This window comes from Bombina bombina, chromosome 6 (assembly GCF_027579735.1).
Source record: "Bombina bombina isolate aBomBom1 chromosome 6, aBomBom1.pri, whole genome shotgun sequence".
Classification (NCBI taxonomy): Eukaryota; Metazoa; Chordata; class Amphibia; order Anura; family Bombinatoridae; genus Bombina; species Bombina bombina.
In genome coordinates, this window is record NC_069504.1 from 570,862,252 (window position 1) to 570,873,983 (window position 11,732).

Below are 11,732 nucleotides of genomic sequence, written 5' to 3' on the forward strand. Positions count from 1 at the left end.
CCCCGCACTCGACGCACCAAGGTTGTTAAGACCTGTTTATGAGGTGTTTCTCCCTTTAAAAGTAGTTGTTAAGGACATCTGCGGTATCAGGTCTTCATTAGTAGTCTAATAGGTGAATAGATAAACACAGTCAATCGCTGATTCTATTTTTTGTATACCATATAGTTAGAGCTGCTGAAAGGTGCGACTGTCTGGTTTCAAAGCTGGCTCCGCCCCGTCCCTCATACTTCTAAGTATATCTATTGACCGCCGCCTGAGAGAGAGGAGATCAGAAAAGTCATCAACTGAGCCTGTATACAGGAGACCCTTACCCTACAATGCCTCAGCTCCAAAGAGGAGCTCTGATGAGCCTATGGAGATCGCCCTCATCAGAGGTCCGTTAAAGGCTGAGGAAAAGACCAGACGCAGACTACATAACCTCTCTACTGTGCTGCAAAGGACCATGGGGTCAAGGACTGCCCAAGTCCAAGAAGGGTAAGATTCTAACCTCTCCTCAAAACATACATACCTATACAATGTTCTCCTCACATTTCTCTCTCTCTGTTTCCCTACAGTGGGACTCTCATCATGCAATATCACAAGCAGTGATTGACTCCGGAGCAACCGGAAAATTTTGAGTTTGTGCACGTTAATCATATTCCTTTAATAAAGAAAAAGATTCCACTAGCAATTACTGTGGTCGATGGTTCATTGATTAAATCAGGTCCCACAACACACAACACCATTCCTCTATCCTTAACTATTTCTTCCACACATGTAGAGACATAGTAATTTCCACCCCTCTATTCCCCGTCATTTTGGGGTTACCATGGTTGAGAACACACCAACCCACCATTCACTGGGCTACTAATTCCATACACTTTGATTCTAGTTTTTGTATAGAGTCTTGTCTTCCGAAAAACAAACATAGCATTATGCAGTTATTGGAAACTGAAATACCTTCTTGCAATAGGGACTTTTTTGATGTGTTTGACAAAAGTGAACCTCAAACTCTCCCGCCTCATAGAGCGTACGACTGTCCTATAGATCTGCTCCCCAATTCTTCCATACCACACGGCCGCATCTACCCCATGTCAGAACCGGAACTCAAACACCTCAAACAGTACTTGGAAGATCATTTAAAGAAGGGGTTTATCACGCCGTCAACATGTCCTGCGGGAGCTGGCATATTTTTCGTCAAGAACAAGGACCAAAGCCTCAGACCTATAATTGATTATAGGGAGCTTAATAGCCGAACCCGGAAAAACAGATACCCTTTGCCACTGATACCCGAACTGATTGAACGTCTCAGTAGAGCAACCTTTTACACCAAATTAGATCTGAGAGGTGCCTACAACCTCTTCAGGATGAGGAAGGGGGATGAATGGCTGACCGCATTCCGAACAAGGTACGGCTTGTTCGAGTACACGGTCATGCCATTCGGGCTTTGTAACGCCCCTGCCACCTTTCAGTGTTTTATGAACGATATCTTCCGAGACCTTTTAGATGTTTCAATGGTGGTATATTTAGATGATATCTTGATTTATTCAGATTCTCTTGTGCAACATATCCAAGACGTTCATCTTGTCCTCTCCAGATTAGGGGCACAATCCCTTTATGCAAAAGGAGAAAAGTGCATCTTTAATACCAATAACATTTCATTCTTGGGATATAACATATCTCCCTTGGGGATAAGTATGGAGAACGATAAGGTTGAAGCCATCACTAAATGGCCTATTCCCAGGTCAAAAAAGGATATTCAGAAACTCCTTGGCTTCGACAATTTCTATAGACGGTTTATCAAGGGATTTTCATCCATAGTCAAACCCCTTACGACCCTCACAAAAAAGGCCTGTACCTTTTCTTGGAACATCCAGGCACAACAGGCTTTCAATTTGTTAAAGGATAAATTTACCTTGGCACCTATCCTACAATTCCCGGACTCTAGTCTTCAGTTTATATTAGAAGTGGACGCATCTGATTATGCAATTGGTGCTGTTCTCTCTCAAAAAAGCTCTTCCACTAACACCGTACACCCTGTGTCCTACTTTTCTAGGCTAATGAGTAATGCCGAATACAACTACACAATTGGAGAAAAAGAATTATTGGCCCTAAAGGCTTCATTAGAGTTCTGGAGGCACTTGCTAGAAGGAACCTCACAAGCCATCATTATCTATACTGATCACAGAAACCTACAGTATCTAAAGTCCAATAAGACCCTAAGTTCAAGACAGGTTCGATGGAGTCTATTCTTTTCTAGGTTCAATTATGTAATAACATACAGGCCTGGAAGTAAGAATATGAAAGCGGATGCCTTGTCTAGGAAAGACCTAAAGCCATCCTATGATACCACTCCTCGCTCCATCATACCTGAAGAACGCTTCATTGCACTTACCACACACAGCATTGAATACTTCAAGGCACACCAAGGAAAAGACATTTTATCCAAGACACTACCTTTGACAGCTTCAGCTGACGGCTTTCTGTACCATAAAGACCGGCTATATGTTCCCGCAAGTCTTAGGGATGAGGTGCTCAAGACAGCTCATGATTCTCTATTATCAGGACATCCTGGCATTCAGAAAACCCTACATCTCTTAGAAAGAGATTACTGGTGGCCCAAAATGATCCACAGTGTCTCAGAATATATCCAAGGCTGTGCTACTTATTGTACCTCAAAACATCGGAAGGGTCTTCCCTACGGAAACCTTATATCCTTGCCCATTGCAGATAAACCATGGCAAGCTATAGCCATGGACTTTATAATTGAGCTACCCCCTTCCTCCAATCATAACACAATATTAGTGGTGAACGACTTATTTTCAAAGATGGCCCATTTCATTCCCACTTCGGGCTTACCAACTGCAAAGGAAACTGCCCACCTCTTCCTCAATCACATCGTGAAACTCCATGGGTTGCCCGATTCCGTGACTACGGATAGGGGTTCACAATATACCTCCAAGTTTTGGTCCCAGCTCTGTCAAACTTTACACATAGAAAGGAGACTCTCCAGTGCATGTCACCCACAAACCAACGGGCAAACGGAAAGAACGAACCAGACCCTGGAACAATACCTAAGATGCTATTGTACGATCCAACAGGACAATTGGAGCTCCCTTCTACCCACGGCAGAGTTCGCTTTCAATAATGCCATAAACAACTCCATTAAGCTTAGTCCTTTCTATGTAAATTATGGTTTTCATTCATCATACCAGCTATCCCATCGAACTGAAGGTACCTCCCCACTTGTCAACGACACGGTCAATACAATTGCTGAAGGTTTCACAGTCCTAAAAGATGTTCTACTCCAAGCACAGGCTAAACAAAAGTTTTATTATGATCTTAGAAGAACACCTGCTCCTCAATACAAATTAGGAGACAAAGTATGGCTCTCCACTAAGTACCTACGACTTCAAGTTCTCAGCAAAAACTGAGCAGTTTGTTCGTTGGACCATTTCCTATTTTGAGGGTCATAAATTGGAATGCAGTGACCCTTCGTCTCCCACCTTCTTACAAGTGCCATTCAACCTTCCATGTCTCATTACTGAAGCCATACCACCCAGTGAGACCTCATATCAAACATTCCTCAGAATTCGACATTCCTCCTGATGACCCTCAATATGAGGTTGAGACTATACTAGATTCCCGTTACCATAGAGGAGCTCTACAATATTTAGTCCGCTGGAAGGGCTATGATCCTGAAGAGGATTCTTGGGAACCCTCTCTTAATTTGGCAGCACCGCATTTAGTTTTGCAATTCCATAGGCGCTATCCCGATCGTCCTAAGCCTTGATCCGCGGAGTGGCTCCTTGGAGGGGGTGTCCTGTCACACTCATGGGTGTATCCCTTTAACTCTTTACAGGAAACCCTATTTAAGGCTCCACATCTATTACCTCTTTGCTAGGTAAGTTGCATCAAGTATAGACTACGGTCTCTCTCTCACTCTGTAAAGCCTCTAGCCTTTTGTATCCTAACCATAACCGTGTGGATTGTGTATTCCAGCTCAAACTTCTTACAGCTATTTTCCTCAGAACCTCTCTGCTTGCTGAAAGCAGAGTGCCAAGCCAGCAGCTTTGGATTATCACATCCTGTTCTCCACTACACTGAATCGGCACAGCTTCTCTGACGTCACGCAGCAATTGCACTTTTACACAGCACTGCAGGATCCTGCTTAGAGTGCACGCTGCAAATAATCAAACGCTGACTGCACCTGTAAGCCGTTTACCCGGTTAGCTAAACTGCAGCTGTCTATTGACGCTACGCTTGATTCCCTTTGAAAGACTCTGTTTAGCTATGTTGATTAGTGCTCATTCCTCTCTCATTCCGCTGCTTACAAATACCTCTGACCTGTGCCTCCCTTCTGCAACACGCTGCCTGTAATACATTGGACTGCTCTAAACTTCATATATGTATGTTTATGCTAACGCTGAATTTGCTCTCTCTGAGTCTTTGCCTTAAACATCTCTGGACTATACTTGTAACCCAAAAGACTCTGCTTGCATTTTATGTGTATTGACACTGAATATTTCAGCTCATTTACTGCTCCAATTGTTTATCACTCTGTCATCTCCTCTGCAGTATTCTGTACGTAAAGTAGTACACCACACCTGCAACTGAACTCTCATTTATATCTTGGGTCACTCTGAATATACCTACTATCGATTGCACCAGGTACCTTCAGTATTAACACAACTCCACACTGAGATTAAAGCTGTATCTCCATAGCAACTAGTGACTAAGAAAGAACATTGTATACTCCAGCATTACTGATATAAAGTCTTCCCCACTTCTGTTGGGATACCTGAGACCTTATTTTCTCATTTGTCCAAATATCCTCTACATTCCTGATAAAATGGCTATATCGTCATCCCCAGTCAATGAACATAGCAGGACTCCTTAAATACCAAAGAGTCTGCGGTTTGGTGTGAGACTGGGTGGTCTTTTCAGGAGTATTAGAGTGGAATAGCAGGAATTAATATCTGAACCCTACACCCTGGAACATGATGGCTTGTTGTTTCCTAGTATAGTTGTAGTTCTCCTCTCTATGCTAGAAATTTTGAAAGCGGACACTTATGTCCCGGGGTAGTGATCCTTCAGAAGGTTTGGGGCGCAGTGATCTGTGGGCTCTATCTAGGACTATGTTAGGTAGGTCGCCTGAGTTGCTTTTTGCTAATTTAATGAAGAAAGTTTGTAGATAATCACAGATTTCACTCCCAAGGACAGATTCAGGGATCCCTCTGAACCTTAGATTACTCCGTCTAGAGCGATTTTCTAAGTCGTCTAGCTTATCCTCAAGGTCTATAATGTGCTGATGTTGTTGGGAGACTTTGGAAGAGAGTCCTGCTATTTTTTAGGATATCACATACTCATGCTCTTCAAGTGAGTCCACCCTGTGACAAAGATCAGAAATTTGCTTTTTCAAGTCCGCACACTCATCTTTTATGCAGGACTTAACTTGTTCGATGAGGACTTCCATTGACCCATAAGTAATGGGGTCATCTTTTTCTGTTCCTGCTGTCCCAAGCTGGGAACACCCAGAGGTATCTTCAGCCTCACAAGAACTATCGTCATGAGAGGCCTGTATGGGTTCAGAGTCCTTACTATTTTTGCTCTTGTCTGTGTGCTTAAAGAAAGTGCTCACTGCGCCCTGACCTGTTTGCACTGTTTTCTGCATTGTATCGTTCCTTGTGATTTTCCTCTGCGACTTTTTGTGCTTATTACAGAGGCGAATAGAGGAGGAATTATTGTAATTACTTCTGTCGCTGGTGCTCGAGATACACTACTCTCCAGGGTATTTGCTCTCACAGAGCGATCTCTGAGAGGGTAGAATTGATTTGACCTGTTGCTACCAGGAACAACGGGAAATGAGGGGGGGGGAGTGTGTATTATCTCTCAGAAGAAAGGAGAAATGTAAGGCCAAATAAATCTCAAAACCTCCTTATTATGTGGTTGCAATAAAGGAAGGAGGTTAGAGGGGTGTGTAGTCTGTTAAAGCAATAGGTTATCTTCTTCTTCAGTACGTGACCAATACTTATGCATATAAGATCTTTAATGGCTGTGTCCAGGTAATTTAAGTTATCAGGAGACAGGCTGATGTTGCAAAAGTTATTTTGTACTGGTAAGTAGTGAGGGATAACGTTGCACTAAGAGAGCTTCTGTAATGTGAATAAAAAACAAGTGTGGGGTATGCACAGGGAGTTTACTGTGCTAAGTATTAAAATTCAGTTGCGTTTCTGTTAATGGCGTCCCTGCTCATAGAGGGTATGTTATACACACGGGATCAATAAGGGCCTGCAGGTTATATATACCTCATATATGATCGATTTGCCTCTGCAGCATAATCCAAGTTCCAAACCATCTGCTGCAAGTCTGGATGTAGTCAAAGGCGGGGCTTGTATCCTCCAGTGAAACTTTATAGGCCCCGTTGGACTATGGAGGTATTGCTGTCTTCTGATGTGCTTAGTATGTGTGCCTTTTCAGAATCTGGTCGGTTAAGAGGTTCCAGGCGGCTCAGAGTGTTGACTCGGTTATCGTAGCTGTTAGGGGCTGCCAAGTGCCTTAAGTATATTATGGCGCAGTTAGGAGGAAGTGCAGGCCTCCAAAGTTGCAATCAATAAGAGTTGCTATGAGAGCGTAGCTTAGCCCAAAAAACTGTTTAATTTACCTCACAGCATGTTTAGGTGTCTGTACTCAGGCAGATTGTGGTTTTAACGTTAAGCCAGCTTCATTTGGTGCCGTTAACACCCAGATTGCATACAGAGCTTCAATATAGTGCGGCTATCACCATTGACCGCTCCCTCTGCCCCCCCCTATACCTACTATATTAGAGTCACAACCCATCAACCTTGAAACTCAACATGACCACTAGGAAAAATGCTAAAGCTGACAAAAGAGCTAAGCCCATATCCATGGATACATTCTTCAAAGCACCTAAAATAAATAAATTCCAAGGTTCATCTACATGAAATTTTAACAGGCTCAGAAGATTTAACCCCTGTGACTAAAGCTGACCCTCAAGCCTTGGTTTCTAAGCAAGATATAGCATCTAATTTTGAAAAATTGTGGGAGAAAATTGACAGTTTTCAGTTCACTGTTACTAATAGTCTAACCAACATCAAGAATAAGATCTCAGAACTGCCACGGATGAAATGGGTGAAGAGGACACTAAGATATCACAATCCCTATCAACTCAACAGCAAATAATACAGGAGTTGGAGGATAAATTGGAGGACATGAAGAATAGGTGCAGAAGATCTAACATTAGACTCAAAGGAATCCCTGAGATGATATCCAATGATCTCCCCTCCTATCTCCAGCAACTATTTCATGCTATCTTAGGAGAATCAAATGAATCAGAATACTAGCTAGAGAGAGCTCACAGAGTTCTTAGAGCTAAACCTAATCAAGATCAACCGCCAAGAGATGTAATCATCAAACTTCTTAAGTTCCCTGACAGAGAAAAGATCTTGCTAGCAGCTAGACAAAACCCTACATTTAAGTTCCAAGAGAATGTCAACCAGTTTATTAAAACCCTGCAAAGAAGAAATGCACTACGTCCACTCACCCTCCTCTTAAGAAAACATCATATTCCATACAGACCGGGTTTTCCTTTTGTGCTACATGTTATAAAAAATGGAAGAACAGCTACTATCAAGGTAAGAGAGGAGATCCCTGACATATATACATTTCCTGATCTGGAACCACCTGATATCTCTGCAACATATGTATCATCAAACCCTCTAGACCCATCTCAGTCTCGAGCTAGACCTCAAAGACCAAAGTGGACAAGAGTCACTAAGAAGAAAATAAAACCTAAGGTAAACTAAGAGGAGGCAAGTAATTCTTAAGAGAACTCTCACTCTCGAACGAACATGAGACTTACCTGAACCCACAAAACCCCAAGATGGAAGGGGTGATATTCAGGTACTCATTCTATGGGACAATTTAAAGTCCACCACTTATTAATTGATTAAATCTGTTCTAATGTCTGTTATGACTGCAGTTATAAGATACATTGTATTTGTTCTGATCCATGTTTACTGGAAGGTTACTTTGTTACAATATGTTGTTGTTTATTATGCTGTTTATTATTCTAATTTGCACTTGTATAATGCACTGTACACTAAACATACACTCACCAACAAAACCTGACCAATTGGTCTACCAAGGGCACACTACATTTATAGTAAACCAAAGAGACCAGAGGCAAGATGGCAATAGCTCAATAATTATCCAAGAAAGTGGGGAGCCGCTTTATTGCTGCACAACATCCCGCGGACCCAGACCCAAAAGCCTGATTGCACGATGATGATGAAATATAGACACATCAATTATAATGACATTACCCAAGATTAGTTTGATCTTGCATAATGCGAGGGGACTCAATACCAACATAAAAAGACGGACGGCCATGACTAATTATAGAAGGTTGAGAGCTAATTTTAATTTCCTTCAGGAAACCCACTTTCTTAAATCCCCTATCCCCAAGTACTGGGCGAAAGACTACCCAACATAATATCACTCAGCCCTTGACTCCAAAAAGAGGGGCATTTCTATTATAATACACTCTTCTATACCGTTTATACATAGGGATACTATCTAAGATAAAGAAGGTAGATCTATTTTAGTATTTGGACGAATAAGGGAAGTAGACATACTGCTTTGTAACATATACGCTCCTAACGAACAGCAGGACAAGTTCTTCAACACTATCTCTAACTTACTAACTAGCTGGTCCAAGATGCGGATAATATTGGCGGGGGATTTTAAGGTTGACCTCCAATCATTAACAAAGCAGACCTCTACCACACACTCTAAAAAAAAGGCAAAGGCAATATGTAGTTGCTAAAAATATCTTGGAGTTGCTTAATCAACACACTTTGCAAGATACTTGGAGTACACTAAATGGGAAAACTAATGATACCACCTTTTACTCATCAGCACAGAATAGTTATACGAAAATAGACTATATCTACACTAGCCAGATCCTCCAGTCAGTTATTCAATCAATAGATATCTATCCCTGTGTGTGGTTGGACCACTCTATAACACAATTAAATTTAGGAGATCTATCGGACCCAAAGCGGATAAAAACCTGGATGTACGACCCATCCTGCATTAAAAACCCACATATAAAAGACAAAATATTCAATAACTTAAAAGAGTATTGGCAGATAAATATAGATTCCACTGAAAACCCTATATCACCATAGGCTGCACACAAATCAGTAATCAGGGGACTATTGATTAAAGGGACACTGAACCCAATTTTTTTCTTTTGTGATTGAGATAGAGCATGCAATTTTAAGCAACTTTCTAATTTACTCCTATTATCAATTTTTCTTCGTTCTCTTGCTATCTTTATTTAAAAAAGATGGCATCTAAGCTTTTTTATTAGTTCAAAACTCTGGACAGCACTTTTTTATTGGTTTATGAATTTATCCACCAATCAGCAAGAACAACCCAGGTTGTTCACCAAAAATGGGCTGGCATCTAAACTTACATTCTTGCATTTCAAATAAAGATACCAAGAGAATGAAGAAAATTTGATAATAGGAGTAAATTAGAAAGTTGCTTAAAATGTCATGCTCTATCTGAATCACAAAAGAAAAAATTTGGGTTAATTGTCCTTTTATGGAAAAGGCAGTATATAGGAAACAAAATTACATTCTTATGAAACAACTATTTGCGGAAAGAGTCCCTAGAGAAATCCCATAAATGAACTAAATCAAAGGTCACTCTAGCACAACTCACAAGCAAAAAACAGAAATTAAACTCAATGCTAAATGAGCGATTTATAAAAACCGCACACAAGTTAAAAACATACTACTTTATATTCACCAATAAGCCGGACAAATACTTAGCGAAGCATAAGAGATAACTAGAATAAGAGATAACTACCAATCTCTCTCCATACCAACAATACAAAATGACATGGGTTGTCTAACCTCCCACCCCCAGGAAATTATTGACACATTTGCCCAGTACTATAGTAAATTATATGATGGCACAAAAGTACGACATACCCAGTCTATGCAAACAACATTTAACTCCTTTTAGAAAGAGCAAATATGAAACCTATAACAAAAGAGAACTGGGAAACACTAAATGCTAAGATTAGTCATGCGGATGTACTAGCAGCTATAAAAGACCTTAAACCGGGTAAAGCCCCAGGACCGGATGGGTTCCCGGGGGAATATTATAAAGCATTTAGAGATTTATTGATCCCCCATTTCGTGGTGTTTGCGAGTTATGTTATGGAAGGAAAGGAGATTCCTTTGGATCTTCTCAAGCTAGGATAGTGGTAATCCCGAAGCAGGGAAAGAACCTTACCCTCTGTGCCAGCTACAGGCCAATCTCCCTTATCAACCAAGACCTCAAAATAGTTACCAAGATATTAGCTAATAGATTAAAGCATGTTCTACCCACCATTATACACCCTGATCAGTTAGGGTTTATTAAGGAAAGAGAAGCCCCTGATAATATATGCAGAATGGTATCGGTAATAGACTTTCTTCATAACCATTGAGTGCCTTCTCTGGTCCTATCTTTGGATGCGGAGAAGACATTCGATAGGGTTGATTGGAAGTATATGCCGTCGTTAATGAAAGTACTGGGATTTGAAGGCCGATTTTTAGAAGCTATTAAAAATGTATATTCTGCACCTACTGCCCAAGTCAGAGCCATAGGCCACCAATCAGAAAACATATGTATCCTCAATGGCATAAGGCAAAGATGCCCACTCTCACCCTTAATCTTTGCATTGTGCATAGAACCATTAGCAGCATACATACGTAATTAGCCGGATATATTCAGACTAGAAATAGGAAAAATACACCATAAAATCACCTTGTTTGCAGACGATGTGCTGCTAACTATATCAAAGCCATTGATGTCACTGCCTAATGTATACTAAGCATTACAATTGTTCTCAGAGATCTCAGGTTATACAATAAATGCTGAAGAATGTGAAGCTCTCCCAACAGACATACCTAGACACACCATTAAATTAATTGAGGCAAATTTTGACTTTCAATGGGTGTCGGAAGGATTAAAATATTTAGGGATAAAACTAACAACCCACTTCTCAAAATCATATGCATCTAATTATATCCCCTTATTCAAAACAATACGATCAGATCTAGGGAAATGGAGGAAACTGGGGTTTTCTTGGTATGGGAGATTATCCTCTATAAAAATGATGGTCCTACCTACTATTTTATATATGTTTAGAGTCCTTCCAATAAAAATTAACTCTCTAGACTTGGATAATCTTCAGCTAGACGTACATAGATTTTTGAGCGATAACAAGCAAGACCTTTCAAAATTGTTAAGTACAACATTAGATGAACAGATCTCTCTCACTCCAACACAGGCACTATTGTTTAATCCTATTGGCTGATTTGAATTTGAAGAATCAAATCAGCCAATAGGAATGCAAGGTACACAATTTGAAAACGGCTACCTTGCATTCAACTTCAGTGTACGGCGGTGACCGTATGAAGAGGACGCTCCACGCAGGTTATCTTCCAGGATAGCTCCTCTCCGCCCCTCCCGGGAAAAAGATAGATCATAGAAGATGTCCCCGAGATGGATGAAGGTGTCGCCACCTGGATGAAGATGGATGTCCGGACTTCAGGAACCGTGAGTAGATTTTATTTATTGATAGTTTTTTTGTTTTGTTTTTGGGTGTTTTCTTTTAAATTTGGGATAGGCACTTGTAAAAGAGTTGAATGCTCTTTTAAGGGCAGTGT